This window comes from Falco rusticolus, chromosome 3 (assembly GCF_015220075.1).
Source record: "Falco rusticolus isolate bFalRus1 chromosome 3, bFalRus1.pri, whole genome shotgun sequence".
NCBI classification, from domain to species: Eukaryota; Metazoa; Chordata; class Aves; order Falconiformes; family Falconidae; genus Falco; species Falco rusticolus.
The window spans coordinates 48,105,421-48,131,176 of NC_051189.1; the positions used below are offsets into that span (position 1 = coordinate 48,105,421).

The 25,756-nt window shown below is 38.4% G+C and overlaps 1 protein-coding gene across 1 annotated transcript in view; it reads left to right on the plus strand.

Moving 5' to 3' along the window:
* Positions 1-25,756, plus strand: part of ALKAL1 (ALK and LTK ligand 1) — a 36,728-nt gene that overhangs the window by 1,771 nt on the left and 9,201 nt on the right. The gene's annotated exons all lie outside the window — the stretch shown is intronic.

The following is a 25,756-nucleotide window of genomic DNA, read 5'->3' on the forward strand; positions in this document are numbered from 1 at the left end:
CGTCTGCCCAGAGCCCAGCTGCGGCCACAGCTGGTCTACGCGCCCTCTGCGCAAGTCCTCCCAGCTTCCCGGTGTGGGAGGGCAGCCGGCATTGAGGGAGACCCGGTTCCCCTCAGGCTTAGGACGGCTCCTCTGATGTGCACAAAGAGGAAGAATGACTAATCTGAGAGACAGATGCCGGGACTTACTCCTTTAAACTTCCTCTTCAACTTGACTGGTTCCCGTGTGATGCATTTTTCTAGTTTTGCTGGGGCAGGTGCGGGAGACCCGGGCTGTGCTGGGCATGGGGACTTGTTTCCCCTTCTGGAGGCTGGGGCAGGGAGATGTCACCAGCACTGGCACAGGTCAGGCCTGGCCATGACACGCAGGGCCAGTTCAGGGCCAGGCACAGCTGCCTGGTGATGCTGAGCCAGTGAGACGGCAGCGGGGCAGCCCTGCTGAGCTCGTTTGGATGCAGAGCCACACCAGGCAGTTCCTGCTGGAGTGGAGCTGCCAGAGGGGTTCGTGTGGGTCAGGATGGTGCAGTTCAGCAAGAAGGAGATTATAGTGAATGTCTTTTGGCTGTAGCCCACTAACATTTTTCTCTTGTTTCCTGCCAGAGACCCTACTGGAAAGTAAACCAAGGTGAGGTAAACTAGGGAAGTTTGGTTTCTTAGGGATCTGTTTCCCTGGAGGGTGTCCTTGTGCCTGATGGCTGGTAATAGGTGAAGTTAGGATGCAGCCCTCCCCAAGTCACACTGGCAGACTTGCTCTTCTCTGTCCGGTGGTCTATTTTAAAGGCTATTAAACCACGTTTTGGAAAAACTTGAAGTTGGGTGACAAGTTCAGAAGTTAGGTGAGCATCTGATTTGTAGGGCAGGCACTTGCGCAGTGAGATCACTTCGCAGTCTAAGGAAATTGGATTATAAAGAAACAAATCAAGCAAAAGTAATTAATGTTTGGGCCTTGGAAGCTTTTGCTGAGTGTGATCTGCCCCGAGAACCGAATCGTCCGTCAGTAAGGAGTTGTAGTGTCCCAGTGAACTTCCAGATATCCTTGCTTTTTCAGAGCATTGAGTCTCTGGTAATTAATAGAAAGCCAGGCCAAACCAAATTGCCACAGATTTGTTTGCTGATTGGAGAAGGGGCTGCAGGTTATCAATATGACTGATCATGAGTGATTGACTTAATTGTGGCTTAAATTCTTTGTGCTGTGAGCACACTCTCAGTGTACACTTCTCCAGGGGAAAAAAATGTAGAAAGGTCTTTTCGAGGCAGAATGCATGAAACTTTACATGTGTCTTCTTTTCAAGAGAATGAAAGAAAAGTATAAACTGCAGAGCAATAGTTACTAGCGTCGGGTGGCTTGAGGAAGAAGTCTGTTGTGGAGAGTATCTCCCATTTGAGATGTTTACTCCTAAACAAGTAATTGTCTTAAGCTATAAAACAGCGTGAATATCTCAATACTTATATAACTTTGAAGGGGAGTTTTCTTGAATTCATCAGTATTATACATAATAAGGCTTAGTTTTCTATTAATGGTTAGTTTTAGTAACTATGTTGTATACAAAAGGAGTGGAACTGCTGAATATCCTTAAAGAAGTTCTCCAGTTGTCCTGGGCATAGGTGCAGTGTCCTACGGGCAGCCATAAGGGTAGCTTTCTCTCCAGCCTAGAAAGGGCAGATCTACAGTTTAAATAATAATCAAGTTTTCATATTCATTTGATGTTTTTATAAGAAACAGCAAGGATACAAATTACTACCGTTGTGATGGTGTGTGTTTGTTTTTTGGGACAGAGAACTATGACAAGGCTTTTCTTAAGTCATCAGCCCTTTTCTTGTAACTCCTGTTTCCAGCACATTAACAGCAGCTCTTTACTCCAGCTGGTGGTACCTGAGTCTCAACTGAAGAGAATGGCTCATCTTCCCATCAGTCACAAAAGGTGTTGCGTTCAGCTGAGTACTCAGCCAACTTTTAAAACCAGAGTTATATTTGGATTGTCTGTTATTGCTGAAAATCAAACCCAAATGTCTGATTTAAAAGAAAATTGAATGGCTCAATTGCTTCTATTGTTTGTAACAAAAAGGATCCTGAACAGTACCATATACACAACAGAGCATGCAAGAAGCATAATTTCTGTGTTTTCTCTTTTTTTTTTCTTTTCTGAAGATGCTACTTCATATTATCAACGAGCTGAATAGCAGGAGGGTTGAAATATGTTTGCCCTCCTCTTCTCTCCCTCATTCTCAGGACTGGTTCCAGCTTTAGTCTCACCCCACAATGAGCTAATTCAATTTACTGAGCAGCACCTCCACACACACATTTCTTTTATTTTATCTCATTTGGGGATTGATTAGCTCTTTGCATAGGGAGGAGAGCTGGCCTGGAGTGCCACCAGCTGAATTTTAGGAGCAGCGCAAGGCAAGTGGCTGATGCAGATGACTAGGGGTGGGCCAGGTTTGAGAAGGGTTAGGGTGTCCTCCTTACAGCTATGGGGACCTGCTCATTTAGCTCAGGCCGTAATGGTAAAGCACAGAATCACAGGGTGTCTTCAGTGAGGCTGGGAAAAGAAGGGCAAGACACTGTCAGACATCCTACATGTACCACTCATTTATAGATACATAAATCAGATCTAAAAGCAAGAGTGGTTGATCTGTGATGCCCCATCTAGATGTGGCTTGCAGGTGGTTCAAGGGCAGGTCCTGGGCTAGAGCTATCTTACGGAAATAACAGCTGTGCTCTATGTTATGTGGGTTAGTTGTGGGGCAAAGGAGCATGACAGCCCTGGAATAGGATGGATACTCAAATCTGCCCTACCGTGTTGGGGCAGTGAGCTGCTGTGACCTGCCTGGAAATGACGTTTTGGGTCTTTTTTTCCCATTAATAATCAGAGACATATTCTGCATTGTGTGCTTTTTGGCCATATGAAGATTTGGATCATGTGTCTTGTAGGACCCAGAAGGACACCCCCATATGCAATAAAGATACCAATTTCACCATCACTTTAGCTGTCTTAACTTCTTATCTCTTTTATCCCTACATGTTCAAAAGTCTTATCTGAGAGATCTATCCCTGTTTTTCTTGGTGACCTGATTAATGAGAGCGAGCAGTTACTCTGAAGAGTATATTCAGAAGAAATAATATATTCCAATTTACCAAAAAAGCAATCTTCATCTTTTGCTAGGATTTCTGGTAGGATGTCACTAAAAATACAAGCTGTTCCTTTGAATTATTATATCTAGCGGGATTAAATTTTCTGTCAAAACATCCTTTACTTGCCTGATTTCCATGAAGCTTCTATGCTTCAGTGTGGGCTTTTTTTTCCACTAGGAAGTGTCTCATAAAGTTTTTAAGCTTAGTGCTGAAAGCTCCTCAATGGGCAGTCTTTTTCATATCTATCCCCTGCTTCTGATGTGTAATTGTGGTCAGTTTTTTTAAAAATGAAGAACACAAATATGTATTTTCAGAAAGAGAGGGTTCAGCATCGGGTTATTTTTGAATGCGACGTTGGGGAAACTAGAACAGTTTGTCATTCTCCTCAAGTTTTCTTTGTTACCTTCATCCAAACACTTTCTGTGGAACCAAAATAGCTTCCACGTAATTAGATTTAAAGAAGTCTTGGGAAATAAAAAAAGCCTGCATTAACTGTTCTTTCCTTACACATTCCCCATGACAGTGGAGAAATGAGCTATCTAAACCTGCAAGGGGTAGGGGGCTGAAATTTTTCTTTGTGCTGGGAGACCAGCAAGACGTTTTAAAACATTTTGATTAGTTATTTTTCAAGCATGAAGGAATGAAAATAAATATTGCTCTCAGTTTACTAGCATGTTCAAATTAGCCTCCTGAGCATATCTACTTCAGATTTAGAATAACATATCAGAGAAGGGAATTTGGCCCTCAAACTATTTAAACTTTGAGGTTAAACTTAAGAGTTCAGTTTTATGCCAAAATTTCTACACATCAGCAGAAGAAAACTAAGTTATCCCATGGCATGGTGCTAATTTAACCATTATTCATAATGAGTTAGATTTGAAAGATATGTTTGAGGTTTATTTTAGTTTACAATTGAATAAAAAACATGTAACCTTAGGTAAGGCATAAGAAAAGTTTTGTTCTTTTTACTCACTTAAAAAATCTGTAAGTATAGCGATAGTTACAGCTGAAAGTCCATAATTCTGCAAGACCTGTTGTGCCTAATACTAAACTACTTCAGTGAATGTAAGTACAGATCTGGAATAAAAAAAGAGACCACTGAGGAATGTAAACCTTGTATCTAGGAAATCAAAATGTATGATATGGCATAATACAGAGTTCTTTATAATACTTATGTCTTGTCCAATTATTATTCCTATTAATAAAATAGGTTGGGGGGGGGGGATGTGGGGATTTTTTTTAGTATATTGTATTAATAGGAATTGCTGGATATTCAGGAGGCTTAAAAGAAGATGAGAGTTAATACAAATTGCATTCGCCAAAATCTTATGTTTACCAAAGCAGGCAATTCCTCAGAAATTAGCAAAATAGTGGATGAAATTTATTTAAAAGAAGAATAATGTTTACATTTAAAAATCAAAATATTAAGTCTGTTTGCTTATAGTAATTATTCCTGATTCCAGGTCCAAAGTTTTTGAATAAATTATTTTTACAGTGAAGTTGGAGGGTAGGCTTTTCTGGAACACAACCAGGCAAATATATTTTGCTTTCAGAAGCTTAATATAATCCATATTCCAAACAATTAAGAAATTATTTTTCTTTATTTTTATTGAGCGAACATGATAGGAAAATAAATTATAACTCTGCTTATTCAAGAGTTAGTAATTTAAAGAAAATATATTCTCATAAATTAACAAACTGAATGAATTGTCAGATATTGTGCAACTGGCTTGGGTGCTGGCAGCAGTAAAGATGTCACAGGACGAGATGCTGCCCAGGCCAGTGGTTACTGAGGCAGGATCAGAGGGGCTGTGAGGATCTCAGCACACCATGATCCAGAAGTATGGATCCTAACATTCCTAAGGAGTTCAGCGGAAATAACCATTGTTTCTGCTTGTTCCAAGGTCAGGTGTCAATTCTTCCCAAAAAATTCAAGTAAGCAGGGATAGATTTTTGTCACATAGTGTTTCATTTAGGTGAGGAGAAAGAATTACTTTTCATTAAATATATTGATAGTATTTGATCTCAAAGCCATCCTCAAATTTTCCTTGAGAAATTCTCCCAAACAATTTGATATTGGCCACTTTTTAATGACCCATTACTTACTGTTTTCTGTAATAAATATATAGTTACACACACCAACAGATCTAATTGACAAGTGTGTATTTGTAACTGTATTTACATTTGTAAGCATATTTTATTTTTTCCACCTTTTCTACTGGTTTTAATGGAATGAGCCTTGACCTTACTGCCTTTCATTCAGGTTAGCTGTTATCACCAACATTTCCTTCCAGACAGTGTTACCGTTGTACTATTTCCCCAACTTGTAAGATGTCTGTGATCTCATTGCTTGTAGTTTGTGGACTGTCTTAATTTCTAATGTTATTAAGTCCCAAATGCTTCAGAGAGAGTGTATATTCCTTCAGTTCTACACAAGTGCTTGGATCTATCATTATGTCCAGCTCCTTCGTCATTGTGGTGCCTTTTTGATCTCTAACCCTGCTGCTACGTTTATTTCCTTGACTGCTTGGGTTTTTAGGTGTATTGTGCAATATGCCTTTGTAATACCAATATTGCGTGCTTGGCAAACATGACTGCCAGGTGGTAGTGCTAGGCCACTGAACAGAAGGCATCTGAAATCTAGGATAACCAGAAATCTTCCATATCACAGTGGAAAATGTCAAGCCCATGGGCTGGTCCTGATAGCTGATGTGCAAGTGAGCAAAGACGAAACATAGTTGTTACGTACATGGAGGTTTAAACTACAGCGCAGTCCATCAGAGCAGTCCTTCAAATGAAATGATGACACTGGCCCTTCAAGGGGCTCTGCTCTGACTTCCATTAATCACAGACAAACTGGGGGTGCTCAGTACCTTACAGTGTCGACCTGCTATTGCATGCTGCCCTGGCATGTGAAGGGAGAAGCCTTGTGGAGCTGCAGTGTGCTGGGCAGCCAGCGTTTCCGATGGCAGTACGCAGTCCCAGGAGCAAGAGAGCGTATGAAAAAGCTGTTTTGTTGAACTATTACGTGCAAAAAGTCAGTGACCTTTTATTTGTTCAATATGAGGGGGATCTTTTGGGTTTTGTTTTAGTTGTGTTTCATACTTTTATAAAAATTGCATTTAACACTGCAAGAGACACAATTATTCATGTGTACAGTCCTGGCCCCAGAAAAGTGAGTGTCAGAGTCTTCACTGATTTACGCCAGGATTGGGCCTGAAGTACACCAGGGCTCCTCCAGTACACAGGGGAGTGAATAACAAATAAAACAGAAGTTTCACTTCAAAGTAGGTCCAAGTGCATAAGTGTCTGTAACTTGGGAGCTGTAGCATGCATTTTGAATTAGGCTAGCTTGGCCCTGAGCCTGTGAGCAAACTGAAGAGTTGGTATATTTTGGGGTGGTTTTTTGTTGTTGGTTTTTTTTTTTTTTTTTACTGTAGACATGATTTGATTTTTCAGTCAAGAAAGAATGGCAGGTCTCTGTATTTTACTAGTTTATTTTGGATGGTAATCTGCTAGGAAAGCCTCTGAGAGGTGGGGGAATGTTAATGCATGGGTGTGAGGCCTTGCAGTACATTTATTGTTTGGTAGATAGGCTTTAGCCTTGAAAATGCACTGCTTCATGTCTGGAGATGATTTTGATTTTTAAATATGTATATATACAAGGAGAAAGATTTAAAAAGTTGAGAAGTGTAACTATCCATACATACTTACATGTAGCGCACACACTCATAATTTTGAGTTTTGTGGGTTTTGAGGACAATTTGAGGGAGAATGATGCAGTGTTTCAGGCCTACACGTGATTTGAAAGTTACAAAGGTGGCTTAAAAATACAGAATGTATATTCCAAAGTGCTTAAAACAGCATAAAAATTATTGCATAGTAGTAGTCACAGTGCAAAGCTATAGACAAAACCTCCTGATCAATGAGGCACCCAATAAAGATGTGCTTTCTAGGAAGATAGCCACCAGAAGGCTACAGAGGGAAAGGGGAGGCTAGTTCCATGTCTAAAGTGTACATAGTGCCACTGTCCACATTGGGGCTGTTTTATTCTTAAAGATCTTGCCAAGTGATGTGACAGTAGTTTGTAGGACTTAATAACACCTGTTTTGAGAACTAAAATTTTCAGTGGTGTCTATCTTTTTTTTACTGAACTAAAATAAATAAATAAATACTTAAACGTGAGCAAATCTTATGTTACTATTTTGTAAGACATGTTTTAAAATATGTCAAATAAGTGCACTTTAATAGCCATAGTAAATATCTTTTCTTTCAATAAAAGCATTCAGCTGATGGACTGAAAAATAATTAGTTTTGGTAATTTGTTGCTTACATTTGGGTTTGATGATAAGGGAGAATATTAAAGCAGATTGTTAGAAAAGAATATAATGGTTTCTGAATGTGTGCACAGCTGAGCAGAGTTACATGGGATGAGATACTTTTGTAGTTGCAAAACAAGTGTTCTTTGGGACTTTTTTTGTTGAGCAATTGCATATATGCCCTGCCCGCGAGACCACAACCAAAACTTAACTCTGGTGAAGGAAATGTGTCAAAATTAAACTTTCAAAATGACTAAAAATCAGGAGAAGATACATGGTAGAAAGTGTTTGGCTAGAAAAAGTGCAGCTGATTTCCCTTTGTTAGCCTCAGTTGGTGTTTAGGTTTTCTATTTAATTTAAGGATGAATGCTTCATTTTGTCACGTGTGAATTAGAGGTTACTACTTTAGTGGAAGCCCTGCAGGATATTAATGTGTGTTTTGGGCATTTTAATGTTGGTCAATTGGAAAACAGTTACTCCAGTGAGGGAATTGATTGACTATTGATTACATACTGAGGGTGCGATTCTTTATCTCTAGGGTATAAACAAGATTTGACACATGAAGAATCCAAGCATTTGATTGGATAGTGGCCATTTTTATATTATCCTATGTTTTATTATGTCTGCTGGTCAAAAAATCAGATTTTACTGAAACAGTGCATAAAACTATATTTATTTAATACAGCCTTTAACGGCAATGGAAAATACTGTTTGGAGTTACAAATTGTGGCTACTTTTTAATCCTAAATTATTTTTTTTAAGCATACAATTAAAATGGTAATATAATCAAACAAAAACACTTATGGTAAAGGCACAATTTTGCATACTAAAGGATATTTAAACTTTTTTTGTAAGGGTTTTTTTTTTAATTCTGGTAGATGTGTCAGTCAATTCAAGTAAATTGGTTAGATGGCATTTTAGTGTATATTCTCCTACTACGTGATTTGAAATCTGTGGGTTTGGCTTGAAGAAAAACATTTAAAGTTGCATCCGTAAAGCAACTATTATCATGTTCCTTGCAGATTTTAGACAGCTTCAGGAGTGACATGGCACAAATCAAATTTTAAGGCTTTGATTTTTAAATTATGTTCTCCTTTTTTACTTGAACCTGTAAAAGAAAGTTAAAAAGCAAAATAAACCTCTACAAGAAAAGTGTCAAGCACCTTTTTTTCCTTAATCTTTACTGTTCATGATATCAAGCTGTGATGTGTTTCAGGAGAAGGAACCTTTGAAATGAAGTGTTAGGAAATGCATCCTTGTCAGTATATGTGGCAGTACTGGATACATGCACTAGATTAGTAATACTCTTAAATCCCATTGGATTAAAATAACTGAAGACATAGCTGTGATGTTATTGCTGTAATCGTGATAGAGTAATTATTTCTTCCTTGTCTGATAATGGCATAGCATTCCTAACATGTGAGAAACTTCGCTTTTGTCACTGAAATTTTAATTTAGAAAATTTAGGAAAAATATTTTCAGAACTCCATGGTGGACAAAGACTTACAGCCAAAACACAGCAATATGAGGATTTCTCTGGAGAAATCTTCCAGGTCAGAAGACAATCTAGAGCAGGTTAACCACTTCCATTTGATGCTGTGGGCCTAAAGTGTGAATGGACTTGTTGGTCAGTACTGATATAGCAAGATACCCCATACAATTTGTGCTTCCCATTATTATATGATTAGATCCCAAGTTTACATGTAAAGTTAACATACACAGGTTTGCCCCCTTTATTCAGTAACAAGCTGCTTTTCCAGATGTCAGGCGATTTTAGACTTTCAGAAGAGGGATTACTACAAAATAAATAATTTGTGTGAATAAGACCTGCACAGGTCCAGCAAATTTAACACCCAGATGTACTGCTCATGAACTCTCCATCACCTACATGGTGGAGTCACTGTGTGTGTACATACATGATTTAGCTGCATGGAACTGTAGAGGGTCCCTTACGTAAGCTGCAGTCAGGGCTTTCAAAATCCTTAAAACAGATACAAACTGCACATTTATCCTGAATTCCACAGACCCAGAACCGAGCAGCATCTCCAGAAAAGCCTTGCTTCTCCTTTACATTTTTCTGGGATAACTACTCCTTTCCTGTCAGAGCAAGGAGTGAAACAAGGAGGAGATCTGGAGATTAAATGATACCTACAAGACAAGTGTTATCTTAGATCAGATAGAAAACCTCTTGAATATTGAGGGTTACAGTTTCTTTTCTCTACAGTTACACTCTCCATCTCAGTACCAGAATGTTATAAGAGTGAGAACATTATTCAAAACCAGAGAAGCATTAAACTTGCTCTGTTTTTTTTCTTTTTGTTTTTTTTTTCTTTCTTTTTTTCTTTTCTTTCTTTCTTTCTGCTCAGCATATTTTGGCCTGCTGGAATGTATTTTACACCTGCTTACGATCTCCAAAGATAAAACCTCCAATATTAGTATGTCTAAATAGCTCATTATGCCTGATGCATTTATATGTAACCCTCAAATAAAATATTTTGATCCCAGTTGTCATTTATAAGATGTCTCTTTATATAACTGTGATAATAAGGTAAAATGACCTTAGCTCGAGTATAAACATGGCATACGTTCACTGGGAACACCTTTGAGGTAACAATTTAGAATAAAGTGCTTACAAGGGAGAAACTGTGGGTTATTAATCTGATATGATAGTTCTGAATCTGTTCTGATTTGGAAAAAAATAGAAACATTTCCAAAATAAGCACAGGAAATCTAAAATACAGTTAAAAATTACCATTTGCACAGCAATCAACCTGGAGACTGTTCCTATTTCAAAAAGAGCAGGCTGTAATTAAGCTCTGGCAAACTCAGTTCTATTTCCTTTCACTCTGATAAAGTTTGCCAGTGTTTGTCAGTGCTGAGTTTGGCTTGTATGCAGTTAAGCACGTCATCAGCTTTCATTCGGATGATTCAACTAGTTCATGTGTTGCTTTTGATGTATTGCAGCTGTTCTTGTGTTTAATTTATGCAGATATCCTAGAATCTACATTTATTAGCATCCATGATAGCTAAAACAGAAGACATTGGTAGAGTGCTTCAGAATTGCAAGAAGTTAATTTCCTCTTCATGTTTATCAATGTGTAGTCTCTATATCTCATTCTAAGAGTGGTTCTGCCTTCAGTCGAGATCTGTCCAATAACTTTCCGGGCATAATTTGGAGTCTCTGGATTCAGCTGAAATGTCTGCCTTGATAGTTTAGTGATTTTAAATAGTTGATAGATGAATGAATGGAAATTCTTATCTGTTACAGAAAAAAACCCCTGTGAATAGGAAAAGATAGCTTCAGTAAATTAATGCCTTGAATAGTTTGACCAGTCTTACCTATATGTCTCATTATTTTCAAAATCATCCTTTATAATTTAATGAACAATCAATATTGTAATACATCTTTCCTCTTGGAAAGAGTGAAGTACGTATTCACAGCTTAGTATTCAAAATAATGGGGGTTTCATAATGTCGTACATTTTCCTACTTGAATTACTTGAGGGTATCCCAACCTGTTTATTAGAATCTCCTGTGGGGGGAAAAAGAGAGCTCTTCTGCATAAATTCACACATTGGGTCTGTAATTGTTTTGAGATTTTTTTATTTTACTCTTCAAAATAGATGTATTCCAGTATTTTCCACGTTCACATCTCTGACAGGTGAAAAGAAGAAAAAGGATGTTTTGAATTATGCACGTAATGCTTACCTGTATGTGTGGTGCTGTTCAAGAAGCTCGCAAAATAGTATGGCTGCTAAATTCTTTCTACATTTCTTTTTCAATTGTAAAACTTGTCAGAATATGTTAATATAGATCTGTATCCATTCCAGTTCTGTTTTCTAGAGTGATCACTGACAGTAATAGCAGAAAAGTAATTGTATACACTATGTTTGGCTTATTTCTCGATCCCACAGCATTTTCTGGTGGAAATAGGGATTTACAGAGAGGAAAAAAAAAGAAATCCGTGCTTCTTAATGTTCTTTTGCTCAACAAATATAAAGGTCTCCACAGGCAAGGATTAACTAATACAAATATGCTTTTGGAGCAGCTATTGAAGAATTACTAATAAACATCATTATAGCTGAGTTCAAGATATTCAACCTTGTAAATATACCCCATTATAATTTCATTACAGTTGGCTGAAGCCCTAGGAGAAGCCAATGTTTCAACCTCTTTGTTGAAGTCTTAATGAATTATTAGAAGGTGGCTGATTAGAAAGCATTGAATCAGAAGGGGCTGCTGCATTCTGAATGTTACTCTCTTTGATGTTGTTTACCTCCCAGGTTGACTCATTTCCTTGGCCAAAACTCTTGGCATGCAAAGCTGTGAGCCTACTTTGCTGGGCCTTTACATCCCAGTGCACGTCTGGAAGTGAAATATGGTAGGTAGGTGTTTAGTGAACCTTGTAAGTGTTCCCTGAAACTCATGCTATCCAGAAGTGTGGCACAACTATATTGCTAGAGCTAAAGGGGATACAAGAAGAGAAGTTGAATGCCCAAGCAAAATTTTAATTTCTCCTTAGACAAAACACCCTTTCCATACTTAATTCCCTACCTTTTTTCTATGTGGTGGATCTGCTTGCTTTCTGCTTCCACTTTCCTCTGAACTCAATGCCTCTTCAGCTGTCCAAGGCAGAGTCTGCACTGTAATGTGAAAATACCAGTTTGTGACACTCAGGCCACTTCACACGGCTGGGTCAGAGCTTGGGCCTGCCCCGTGTATTGGCATATACCTGAGCTTTGTCTTCTGGAGAGCTCCACATTTTAGGTAGTGAAATAAGAGCACAGGCATAAGGAATTAGGATGTGAGTGCATCTCGTCTTGAGACTGGAGTGAGATCCTTGACTGACTCCTTAACAACATAAACATATTCACAGAAGTGTGGATCAAGTCTGAGGAATTGGTGCTGTCATCATCGTGGCTTAGTGGTGTTCCACTGCTTCCCAGAGCGTATTTACAGGGCAGTCCCTCTGTGAGGATTCACATTTCCCTGCAGCTCAGTTCCACAATGGGACGTTGCCTGAAGTAAACTCAGAATAAGAGCAGCAATAAACTATATCCTGATTTTTCATCTCCATTAGACTAGTATTATTTAAAGATCTTTTCATTGGGTACATCACCTAAAATAATGCAAAAGGAGCAGCTGTTAACCACAAGGTTCTTCACTCCAGCAATGGTCGACAAACTAATCCAAGTGGGTTTTTTTGGTTGAACTTGTCTTCAGGGTATCCTGTACTGCAGCCTCTGCTCTCCTGGGGTGGAGAGGGGGGTTTAAAAAGTTGCCTTGCTTGGATTGAGTGTCTTTTCTTTAAGGATTACCTAGCAATATGATTAAATTCTTGAGCATGGCCTGCACAGATAGGAGTGACCTATAGTTTAAGCGTTCAAAGCTTTTGAGATGTCTCGTTGGTAACGTGCCTCGGACAGATCCTCAATTTTGTGTCTTCTGAAATACCACAGAAGGAGCATCATAGCAGACTATATTTTCACTTCAGTTACAACAGCCTCTGGATTATTTAAAATTAACTGGATACTTTTAATTTGAAGAGGCAAGTATGCAGGCTGAGATTATTTGAAGCATAGTAATGAGAGCTGTAGCCAGGCCTCTTATCGTGCGCTTAAGGAAATGGAGAAGGTTCGGAGGGTGCAAAGGAGGAGGAATAAACATAAAAGCTGGCTTTGCCAGACAGGTAAAGACTTATTCATGCTGGGAGACTCTCCAGCTGAGAAAATCCATGGTTGTTACAGCCTTTGTGCCACCAGAACAGAAAAAAAGGTTGGCTGAGAGAAGAGAATCTGGCTCAAACAACTTAAAATAAATATCAGATGTCAGAGCTGTGACTTAATTGTTTAGCTAAGTAGATCATGTGAATTACTCACAGATTGAGGACCTGTTTTTGCTTCTGTTGAAATCAAGGAGAACAGAACCAGGGCATACTCTCCTTCCCATGTCTTACAGCCCTCAAAACTGTGTTATTTTTGAGAGTACAACGGCTTCTAGAGTGATTTCTTGTACCAGTTGGGAGTCCAGAGAGCTGCTAGTACACAACTGCTTTGTGTTTTATTACTGTAGACATAAGCTAAGGCTCTAAACAGAATGCATTTCCTTAGTTGCTGTTGTTTTTTATTTCAAAAATTGAAATTCAGACAATGGCTTCTGTGACTCTTAATAATGGAAATTGGATCTCCAGGTCCAGACATTGGTTTCTGAAAGTAGCCAGTTTCAGAGATACATTGAGACATAGGTGTATTCTCCTTCTAATGCAGTCTCAGATTACAGCTCTGACAGTCTCAGAATTAGACCAATGCCCCAAATCAAAGACATTAGCTTATAAATACCCCCTTGAGAAACTGGTTCTGAAAGCTTTATGACTGTGTTGTGAAAAAAATTAGGAAATACATTAAATGTTTGTTACCTTTATGAACAAAGGGAAATAAAACATTTTTCTCTGTTATTATACTATTACATGTTTCCTTTAGCATCTTAAAATTATTAAATAAAAATCTCCATGTTTACTCACGAAGGCTTTGCAGGAGTGAGGAGACTATCAGAAGGCAGACAGTGGCAACTGGAAACTTGAAAGGATTGTTTAGTTAAATTACCTGGAGCTGACTGACAATCTTACATAGGAAGAAGGGAAAGATTTTGGGAGAAGGCTTCACATGTGCAATTGAAAGTACATTTCCATTACCGGTCTAAAAGCCATCACATAGTTCTGCTGACAGGGTGAAATATTGGTAGACAGGTGACAGAAAGAAAAAATGTTCAGAAAGATCTACAGCCAATTTGGAGACTGACCTGTATTTGTACAAACTCTGGCTGGATGATGAATGACTGCTGGTACAGCATGTAACTGATGACATTATAAATGAATGAAGCATAGAGAAATTACTTAGTATCATATTTCTCAATGTACCAGAAGATATTGTGGGAAATGTTCTGATTTAGATAGGGCAGTTTTTAAGTGCTGCTTTCTGCATTCATATTGCAGGGGGCATCAGAGGGTGGCAAGCATCTCTGTCCCCTGGCCAGCTGGGGTCAGCATCTCCAACGGTCCTTATCATGAAGATGATGGTAATCATTACTGCAGTTTTAAACGGCAACAAGTTGTGTTTTCTTTTTCTGAGTAATGAACGTACAGTGTCTGAGCACTTACCAAACAATTACTTTCCTTTCACAAATGGTGAGTTAAGCAAAGAAAAAAGTTTGAGGGGGACAGAAGGAATGTACTATCGCCAGTGATGAAAAACCTGAATAGTTCACAGCAGGCAAGACTATCCTCTCCGTACCCTGTCCATCTATCCTGACATTTCATATGTAATTAAATGCTTTTTCTGTAGCTCAAGTTCTCTTCCCTTTAGCTCCTTCCAAGCTCAGGTTATGTGTTTCCCACAGTTCAGTGCCCAGGCTTGGAGGAGCCAACTCTAGGGATAATCTGTTGCCCATAAGAGGGTGGTGAACTGGAGCCTGGCAACCCCTTTCAGTCTGTAAATAGTCGTTACTCTGCTGAGGTAGGAAGGTCTTCCTGGAATTAAGGTTCATGCTGTTAGTTGTCTTCATAGCAATGATCGCTACTAACTATTCCTGTCACTCTGTTCCCACTCGCAGCTCCATGGAGACCAGTCAAGGGGAGGGGGCCAAGCGGAGCACAAGGGAGGGAAGAAGGCAAAGTGCAATGGCTGGGCAAGAGTAGGGCATAGGCAGGGACGAAGGGGGGCAGTGGCTGGCTGGGTGCTTCCCGTGGATATGAACAGGTCTTTATCACCTTCCCAAGACTGCAAGTCAACCTTTTCTGCTGCTAAGACTACTGGAGGGACTTAGTTAAAAATGGTTTTCCTCCATAGCTTCTGAAGAATTGACCCAAGTGTGGGTGGACATAGGAATGATAAATAGGTGTTCTTCTCCTGAGCCTTGTATCCTGCGTGGGTGATCCAAGTGATACAAGACGAACACCAAATGCTTCCATGCCTGTTTCTTCACTTCTGGGTGTTCTCTCACTTCTGGGTGTGTTTTCCAGCCTCCTCCCTTGTACTGTCACAGGTGCTTTCCCTTTTGTATGATATGGGAATGTGGATCACAGGGAGTGGTCAACTGAGACAACATGAGCAGTTGTGGTGTCTTAAAGATGGCCCTCTAACTTCAAGTCAGAAAGCTGGGTTATAAAGGAAAGAACTTCCATATCCTTCCCAAGCAGCAGCATAAAAATGAAAAAGAGTGAACTCAAGCAAAATTAGTATCTTATTTGCTTTGTTTGCTCTTGTTTTGATTTTGTGGAAGTTTCTGTTGAAAGACTGATCACACCTGAAGCATAAAAAACCCTAGAGGCACAAGGTCATCTCAGAGGACTTTGTCACTTCACTTGAATGAAAGGAGGCAGGTCTCCCACAGATTGTGTTTGGGAGGGATCGTGTTCGCGAAAGTGCCATGATACTAACTGTAATAGCACAGGAGCTTTGACCTGGGCACTCCACTTTCTCCAGTAGAGAGATAAAAGGATTATGGGACTAAAGGTCTCGCTTTCTTGAAAAAAGAGGACAAACTTCACTTTCATTCATTTTCTAACCCAGATGAATGGAGAGGAAACTGCAGCAGTGAAGAAAATTTAGAATACAAATGAGCACATAATGCCTTCTGAGGCAGCATCACAGTTGTGGTTCTGGTGTTTTGGAAAGGGAAACTTGAAAAAAGTGAACTGTTTTAAAATTTGTCTGTCTCATGAGGTACACCAAAGTTTAATTAGTTCTCATGAAAAGAGCAGTGTTTTATGATCTGAAACATCCAAAAAAGGAGCTAGATAATGGACGTTCTTTTATAAAACCAAGCTGAATCAGTAGGATGTTACTTATGGATTTAGCCTGTGCTAGAAATATGGCAAGGAGTTTGAGACATTTAATTTCTAATCCCACGTACTCCTTTGTAATGTAGTAAAAAGAAAAATAAAATTAATTCAGAAACTAACTCCATTTAATTTCCAGTAGACAAAGAATGAGGGAGTTAGCAATAAAACACTATAGCAAACAAATGTATTTCTTCTCAGGGTGAAAGAGTGTGTTTTGCATGGCTCATTATCATACATTTACAAGACTGCATAGTCTTTAGGTAAGACTTAGCACTTGATGAAAAGGACTTCATAGGGGCAGGAGTAGTAGGGATTCCAGGAGAAATTTCTCCCTCTTAGGTCCTCTCATAGGCCATGATCCAATAGGGATAACAGCACATAGAACATAATGGAGATGATGGAACTGAAGCTAGTGTTTCACACTTAGAATCATATGACTGGAACCCATTGTATTTATTAAATCCAGCCATCTACTATTTCAGGCACCATGTCCTAGAATCTTGTTCATAACCTTTTCAAGGAACTGCAGTGTGCCTAGCTAATATAAGACTTGTCTTGCCTGTTTATCATTTAGCAGATATAAATAAATACCCCTTTCCTCTTGAAGAAACGTCCAAGACACATTAGCCTTGCTCTTTAATGTTACTATTTGTATTATAGTATGTACAGAATCTTCCATACTATTTATAACAGAGTGTTGCTAAAGCTTACTGCCCCATTGCTCAAATAAAGGGTGTACATCCAACTGAAGTCAAGTGTCTAAAGTCAGTCATCTGTTTTCTTGGTACCCACCTGAAGTGCTCTGTAATAACAGTACAGCTGAAAAATATTTGGGTCCAAAACCCCTTCCATAATTCCCTTGCAATTACATTAATGGAGTATTGATGTGTGAAGGGGACTATGTGGCCATCAGCGAGAGTGGAATTTGACCTTGGTCACTATAAAAAGGCAGCACTTCTGTTTCAAGATTTTTTAGAAAATAATAATAATTCCATTCCAAAGAAAGGGTGATGAATGAGAAATTTGAAATACTTCAAATCTTCTCCAAACTATAGTGCACAGATGTCAATCCATCAAACAAATGTTATGAAGATATATAAACATATACTTCTACAGACAGAAACAAGACATGCTGAATTAGGAAAGCAGTTTACCTTTGCTCTTTATATGTTTTTTAATGTGTTCTTTCTCTGACTTTATTACAGTTTGTAGAAGGTGACCATATCTGATTTTATTGACAGTTTTAGGAATCCCTTCATACAATACTTTGTGCACTTTTTTAAATGTTCAGCATTTGCAATACTACATTTTGGTAGAACCAAATAGATGGCAGTTACTCTCCTGTGAATGCCCTGTGAGTATTAATCCCCCCTGGGTTTAAGGGAGCAACTGATGTAGATAGGGCTTACAAGGGTGAGTAAGAGAGTTTTGACACAGGTGAGCAGAGATTCTGGGGTAAGTATGAATGGTTGGCACTACATGTGATAGACTGGCAGAGGGAAGACAGGAAAAAAATAGAAATTTTGACTAAATTCCAGAATGAGATTTTATAAGCTGGTGCTTCCTTTTAAGCCCATCTTTAGCACAATTAAGAATTACACTCATTTTTTAAATGCTCTTGCCATTGGTGACTGACATGGTAAACTTTATAATCCATAATGCAGGCAGACCCTATTAGGCTTTCTCTTTGGGGTCATGCTATTTTATTTCTGAACTGACCGATGTCACAGCCCACTTTGTTGGTCAAGTTCCTGGTGAATGTTACTGAATGAAGTAACTCCAGATACTGTATTCGTAATGAAAGTTGGGAGAATTTGGGGATATACCAATTACTCAGTATTTAAAAGGACTATTATTTGCCATGCTCACATCAGAAAACTATTACTGGAATGAATACCAGGGAAAGTAAATGTTCAGTCACTAGTTTAAGTATCCTTAGAAGCACTGTTTCAAACCTTGACAAGTAAATAATCATGGAAGCATTTATTTGACATGAGAGCTGAACTAGCATTTTAGGACTTGACCAATGAGGTACAATCATGTATCACAATGTGCATTCCAGATATTCTCTATAAAAAAGTTGGAATACCGAACAAGGATTTTATGGGCAGGAAATAAATCCAAAGAGATTAGAATACTGTTTATGTCTACTCTGAGAAGCAGAAGATAAATTGACTGAGTCATTCATTATAAATTCTTAATTGTACTCTATCTGTAACCCTTAAGCTCTAGAGTACACTTCATACTGTGAGAACTGAAAGGGCTCCCGTTTGACAGAGTAGATGGGAAGCCTAGTAAACTGCTCTCAGAGCAGAATGGTATGCATGAGTACATTCAGCATATTCTACATTCAGTAGATGGCAGTGGTATGCAGTTGTAGATTAATTCAGGATTTTCTCTTGAGCAGATGCTCTCATCTCTGTGTATCCCAGCAGTGTTGATTTGGAAGTTTATTTGTTTTGGTGTTTTTTTGTCAGAAAATAGTAAGATACCAGATAATTTTTCACCTGCTAGAGCAGACAGTGATAGAAAATGTAAAAAAAATTGCTAATTTATTGTAATCTTTATTACACAGCACTTGGAAGAATCTGGTAAGTTTTGAATTTCAAACAGAAAGAAATGCGTCTGTCTGGAACATTGACTCATTTTCCATCTGTGCCCCATGGAACTTAGTATGTACACATCAAAGTCTCAAAAGAATTCAGCAAGTGGGAACTGTGTGTGTGTTACTTAATAGGAGTAGTAAGACAGTGATGTCTTGGAATACTGCACACAGAAGCAGATATTTTCCCTTGCCTAAAGGAATGAATTCCAGATCTATTGGGGAAAAGTGGGGTGTGTGTGTGTGTATAAGCAAAGAAATTACTAAGACAATTAGAAATTATTATAAAGCTTTTCATTGTGGAAAACTGGAAGAAATATAACAAAACAAAAGGAGAAATACAGTTTTATGTGGTAGAAACTGCAGATGAGGAGGCTAAGAGAAGTAAAATACATCATTTAAGAAGATATTTTCTCATATGGCAGTTATTTCTAATACAAATAATAGAAAAAGTTTAATGATTTACGATTGTTAATCATGGAAGGAGTTGCTCTCTGTTGCAAAGAGCAATGTTTTTTCTTGCCTCCCTATGGGAAACTGCAATAGAAAATGCATTAAATATATCAATCTGTGAACTGAGTTGTAACACAACCACAAATTTGTCCTAAGGATTTTGAGCAGTCTTGGACGGCCCCCAGAATCAATTGGTGGTCCCCGAGTAGGGAATACAGATGTCGCATATTTTCAACAAAGAACTGCATACTCTCCTCTGCTGTATTGGACACCATATGAGGATCCAGAGGAACATTTCAATCTATATTAACATGGCTCTTGTTTGCAGAATAAAAAGTAGTACTGTTCTGGTAGCAGTGGAATAGCAGCATTAAAAAACCAGCATTTCCAACCTAGCCAAAGCTGCTGGAAAGTCTCAGTTTTGCAGGTAAGAAATTTGTCCAGCCAAGGGCACAGAAGTAAGAGTTTTGTGCAGTCTGGTCCCAGCCAAAGTATAATAATGAAAGTAGGAAATTAAGACCTTTTAATTAGTCAGGGTACTGAAGAAAGAAGTATATGTTAATTGATTCAACTCTGCTTACCATCAGCTGCTGCTGAGGGCTGTGTTAGGAGCCATTCTCCCAAGCACTGTGAAACCGTGGGATGGCAAATGCCCTCAGGGAAGGGGACTGACTCCCTGTGACAGCTGCCTACAGTGGTGACCGCACATTTCTGTCTACTTGTAGCAGGAATACATGGATCAGATCTCTAGGTGCATGCTTCATGCTCTGTTTATTCACAGGGTGTTTTACCATGTGGTTCCCTTGTATGACACTGTAGTCAAACACTTAACACAACACTGTACTCTTATCAAAATGAATGTTAACATTTTTTTTCTCCACTAGGATGCCTTATCTTTGCACTGTTTCCTATTTTAGTTGATTTTGAGCAGAACTTCCTTGTTGTGCTTTTTGTTTGTTTGGGGTTTTTTTTTGTGTGTGTGTGTTTGGTTTTTTAACTGAGGCAGTACATCTCTTCCTAACATTTGTAGGAATTATTACATATGTAAATTAAGTCATACAGAGGAAGGATGGTTTGGGTCATTAAGGTTTCTGAATATCTTTTTTTTTTTTTTTTTAAGCACTGCCTTTTAAAAAGATTTCATGTATTTTTAAGACAATCATGATGAGATACTTTCATGCTGGCATCACAATTTCATTTCGTTCACTCATTTTTCTACTATATCGCTTTACTTGGATATTTTCCTTATGTTCCAGTCTAGTTTCATCTCTGTTGATTAAATTCTTCTTACACTTTATCAACTTCTTTACGAATCTGAAAGATTTTACCATCACTTCTATCACCATACATTTTATTTTCACGTAAACTAAGTCCATCATGACATTGCTGAATGTATGCAAACCTACTACTACTAGTAGTGTTTCACCTTGTGGTACTGTCACAGCAGACAAGGGTTGCCATCTTCGGGCACTGTGGAGAGTTTCTAACAAAGAAAAGCTCCATCCGAATAAACGGGACTTGTCTATACAAGTACTTGAGAGACAGTTTTGCTGACAGCGTTCCAGTATTTGTAGAAGCATTGTATTTCATCCACTGCAAGATTTATTGTTATGCTATGAACAAACATAGGCTTTGTTTAAGCTGAAGCTTCAGAGAGTCTTGTCCTTCAAAGTGTCACTTCTATTTAAAACTTTATTAACACATTCTGTATTTATGACATGAAATGGTCTTTTAAAAAAAATATTAAAATTTCACATGCTATTTTCATGCCAAAACAACACTTTTAGAAGCCTGCATCTGAATTTATAATAGAAGAGTCAGCTGCATCTTACTGCTGGCAGCTTTCTTCTACCATTTTACAGAGAGGAAGAAGAAAATACACAACAAAACATTTATTTTCTAAATGCCATAGTTATAAAATAACTTCAAACAAAATACGTGGAAATTAAGATTTTAATAAGATTGTATGATGGTTTTGCAAAATTCAGATAAATCTGTATTAGACTAGGAAAAAATTATTGTAAGCTTGGTAATACGAGACCCGCTGAAATGTATTGCTTTGTACTAAAATTAATTTGGCTTGAAAAGGATTTAAAGTGGAAATACAACTAGGAAAGAAGAATAAAAAGCAAAGAAAGAGTTATTCTAAAGCATTTCTCTTTTCTGAAGAACAATTACATTAAAATGACTTTACCAGAGTAAATAAAACCCAAATCAGATCATATAACCATTGTAAGATATAATAAGATATATTATCATTACTATTGAATGTCTTTTACTAAGCATTGTGTTATAAACAAATTTATGTGAGATTATAGTAATTTGAACTGCCTAACTGTATTAAATAACTTCTTGAATTGCAGAGCAACATAAAACCAAGAAAGGCCTGTTATTCCAACATGTGACATGTCATTTCAAGGAATGTTGTACAACACAACAGGGGATATTCTGAATTCACAATGGATATTCTGGAAAATGGATAATTATTAAACCTGGCTAAAAATGCTAAGCTTTTAAATACTGCAGTTGTGTGTTGTGGAGAGCACTTTAGCATCTGCATCTGCATGTAAATCTGACAAATATTGCTTAGGTGGCAGAAAAAAAGGTGTAATGATAACTGATGTAATCACTGTTTTTATGTTCTTTTGGATATACTTATGTTTTCCTGAAGCATTTACCTCCTGTGGAGAAGTTTTCCACAAGTGCTTTGCCAAGCTGATTTTTTTATTCAGCCATTGAGGAAGAATTGCTTTGGATTTTGTTGAATTGCTTTTTTTTTTTTTTTTAGATGCATGAATATTCTTACAAGAAGAGAATCTTGATGAACAATGCGGGGTCTGAGCTCTGCTACTTCACATTTTCTGTGCTTGCCTACAATACAGCCTGCAGTGAGATGTTGTAGATCCTCTGCTGTAGACCCAGACTAGGCCAAGAGCAGGAGTAGTTTTTGCTGGCTGATTTACACTGCTTCTCTGAAGAAGCTTAAAATAATCAAAGGCTGCCTGTTGGGTGCACAAAAAACTGAGATTGTGATTTTTTTCTGCCAAGGTGATATCTATCGCCTGAGGATGTGGAGTTTTCATGCCCCAAACCAACAAACTCTTGTGTGGATTTGGCTTATTTCAGTGCTGCCAGCGCAGCTCTTATTTATACTCCAGCAGGGCATGAATTTTCCAGGCACAATTATGATGACATGGTGCTGGAGACAGTGCAAACACAGGGTGAAAATCAGCATCATCTGTCACAGCTTTGCAATCTGAACAGATGAAAAACAGAGAAGCTGAAGGCACAGAAAGGTGAAAAGCCTCACCCGAGGTGCAGCAGCTATGTCTTATATTGCAGGTTGAGCACATACGTGAGCCCAGGGCTATGGCTGATTAAGTATTCTACGTCTCTGTAATCATGTCCAAATTAGTGAAAAACTAAACATTTGTGTCAGCTACTGGGTGCTGAATAGCAACTAAAAGTGTGAAGAATAATGTTCTAGGGAATTAGCTTAACAACAGTAGTTTAAATCAACTTTGAAAAGTTTGCAACAAAAATGTAAGAGCTGGAGCAGCTGTTGCACACTGCTGCTTAGCTCAGACCTTGGTAGCTCTCCCCATCATCCCATTTATCCCAGCAGGGGATAAAACTCAGGCAGATCCAGTCACCTTTTACCTGAAGCCATGAGAACTTCTGTGAAGTGTTACAACTTGAGAAAATTAACAGTATGGATGGTTTAGAACCATATTTGCAGTATAAATTTAACCATTCTGTCTGTGAAGCAGAGCTTGAAAACCCTCTAAATTGGTCTTGTCCCTAGATTTTGCCATAAATATTCTTCGTATTTTAGACAGAAGATCCAGTAGCAAATCTGTCCTAGCACCATATAATAGTTGTCTATGTGCACTGCTGTCTGTGGAAGGGGTGTAGGATGGGCAGCATTTTGCCCCAGATGAGTAATTATCTAAGGACACGCATAGAGGTCCTAATGTAAATAAGAAAGAAATCCTTGAACTAAGATTATGTATGATTACAAACTGAGATTACCCAGGACAAACCCAGGTCAATGGCACAAATGCCTTTAACTCAGATGTACTCTCTGTGATGAGGAGTGCAGATTTTGTAAGCCTAGGTGCCAGAATGCCACAATCTGAATATTCTCCCAGCTGATTAAAAACAATCATTTACTATATCCCATGGGATATATGCTGGCTGTATTTTACTGATTTATGTAACATGGTATTGAGGCAAGAATGGATTGAATAAACTCTCTCCCCTCAATATTTCCTGTTCATGAGAGTTTCACACTTAAAACAATTTATTTTTTCATTTTCCTGTTTCTTTTGTGTTTTTGCCCAGTATTTTAATTTCAGTAATACTTTGCTAATCTATCTTATATATTCATGTTTCTGCTTCTCCTTTGTGAAATTAATATGTCAAAGGACTTTAACTTTCACTGTGAGGATGTGAGCATACAATGTGAGAATGGACATTAAGCTGTCTGTCTTAATAGGTGATAACTACCACATGAAATATGACTAAAAGTGTGTTGAAAGCCAGGAAAAGCTAACACAAAGGTTTTGTTGTGATGATTTCTCACTGCTTTATGAACACATGCTGTATGGGCTTGAGATTCTGTTTCTGTCTGCAGTGTGATCTGTCTGGAAGTCAGTGATACGTATTCTGTACAAAAAAGATGATAAATATTTTAATTGAAAACCTAAGTCCTTTGAGACCTGAGCTTCACAGCTGTGTACAGGTAGTGGGGCTTGGCTATGCTGCTGGAAGGCAGAAGGGAATTACTGTGCTTGCGCTGGGCTGTTCATAGTTCAGGCGGAGTTGCCCCTGCCATTATAGCCAGTGGATAGAAGTGTTCCAGTAACCTGCGCTGCCGGTGATTTGTATAGAAATGAGCTTAGACTGTCTTTGTGAAGGGCCCGGGGCTCACTGGTGTTTTACCAAGCAAATGCACTATGAAGAGAATGAACACTTGAAGAATGGCAGCGGGTCAGGGGAGGAGCAGACACACGGTCAATATCGTTCAGCTGCTTTCCAACACATGACTGACCTAGTTTTCCCTGTTGGGACAGGTGTAGCTGGGCTGGTGTGAACCTGGGGCCAATGCAGATTACTTATGGGAAGCCCACCCTGCAGCATTCCTTCTCAGGTTTACCAGTACAGCTACAGTACAATTTTATGCTTGCAATGCCTAGCTCCTTGCCCGAGCATCAAATCCATTACCCTGTTTTACCTTCTGTGCATTTAGGGATGGGGGTTTGGCTGTATGCTGTATTATGAACTTTTCCTAAAGAATTTTATGGGGCAAAAGACAGCTACTGCTCCCATAGTAAATTCTATAGACTTTGAAAGGACCTGGGTCTAAATGTTCTCTGTTAGAGCAGGAACGGTCTGTTCCTAGCCCAACCTTTGGTTACTTGTCAGTACTGGTCCACTTCAGCCATCTCATTCAAAACTCACACAGATTGTTTCACTATTTTGGCTTTTCATTTGCTTCATTCCATGTAATTTCAAACCACCTGACATTTCACATCAGTCAAATTCTTAAGTTTAATGGAGAAGCAGTGGTATTTCTTTTGCAATAAGAAAACAAGTTAGTTAAAACAGATTTTTGAGGGATCTTAAGTAAATTGGGTCCCCTAACCTGGCTGAGTTGCAATAAGGCTTGGGCATTCTAGCTTCCATCCAAGCCTTGAAAAACACTGATGTGACCTGTGAGAAACTGCCTAAAGCCAGTGGTAAGGATTTATTTTGGTAGATAACCAGCATCTTCCTGTGATATCAAAGGGAACTTGCTCTTTTCTCAGCTAAGTGTTAATTCAGATGGGGAATTAAAAAAAAATATTGGAGAACAGGAAGATTTAAAATTACATTAGCAGTAAAGAAATATTTGTAGTAAATAAATATGTTTAACTGCAGGTCCTAATGCTGTGAGTTAAAAATGTTCCTTGTATTAGTTCTAAGAAAGATACTTCTTTTGAATTTAACATAACATGCAGCTGTTATATATGATTGCTGTCTGCAGTAATAACTGCAGTTACCTAAGAAATTTTTAATACAGTTTTTCAGTGGAAGATTTATGAGACTGAGGGGAAATGTACTAGTTCTGAGAGCATTTGCTTGCATCTAATTTTTTTGCTGTAAGCCAGAGGGAGCATCCCATTGCAGAAAAAAATAGCGAGTATAGGTTTTGTGTTAGCTCTGATTTCTGTTCTGCCTGATTCCTTTGGCTGTTTGGAGACTTCTATTTTCTTATGTACTTTTTGGAAAAAATACCATATATGGAAAGGGAAAATCTTTAAATTCATATCCGTTTTTACAGAAGTACTATTTTAGAGTAATAGTGCAATGAAAATATGTATGGCCCATATCTATCTTAGGTGATCTGTAGGGGAATTTTCTTTACAG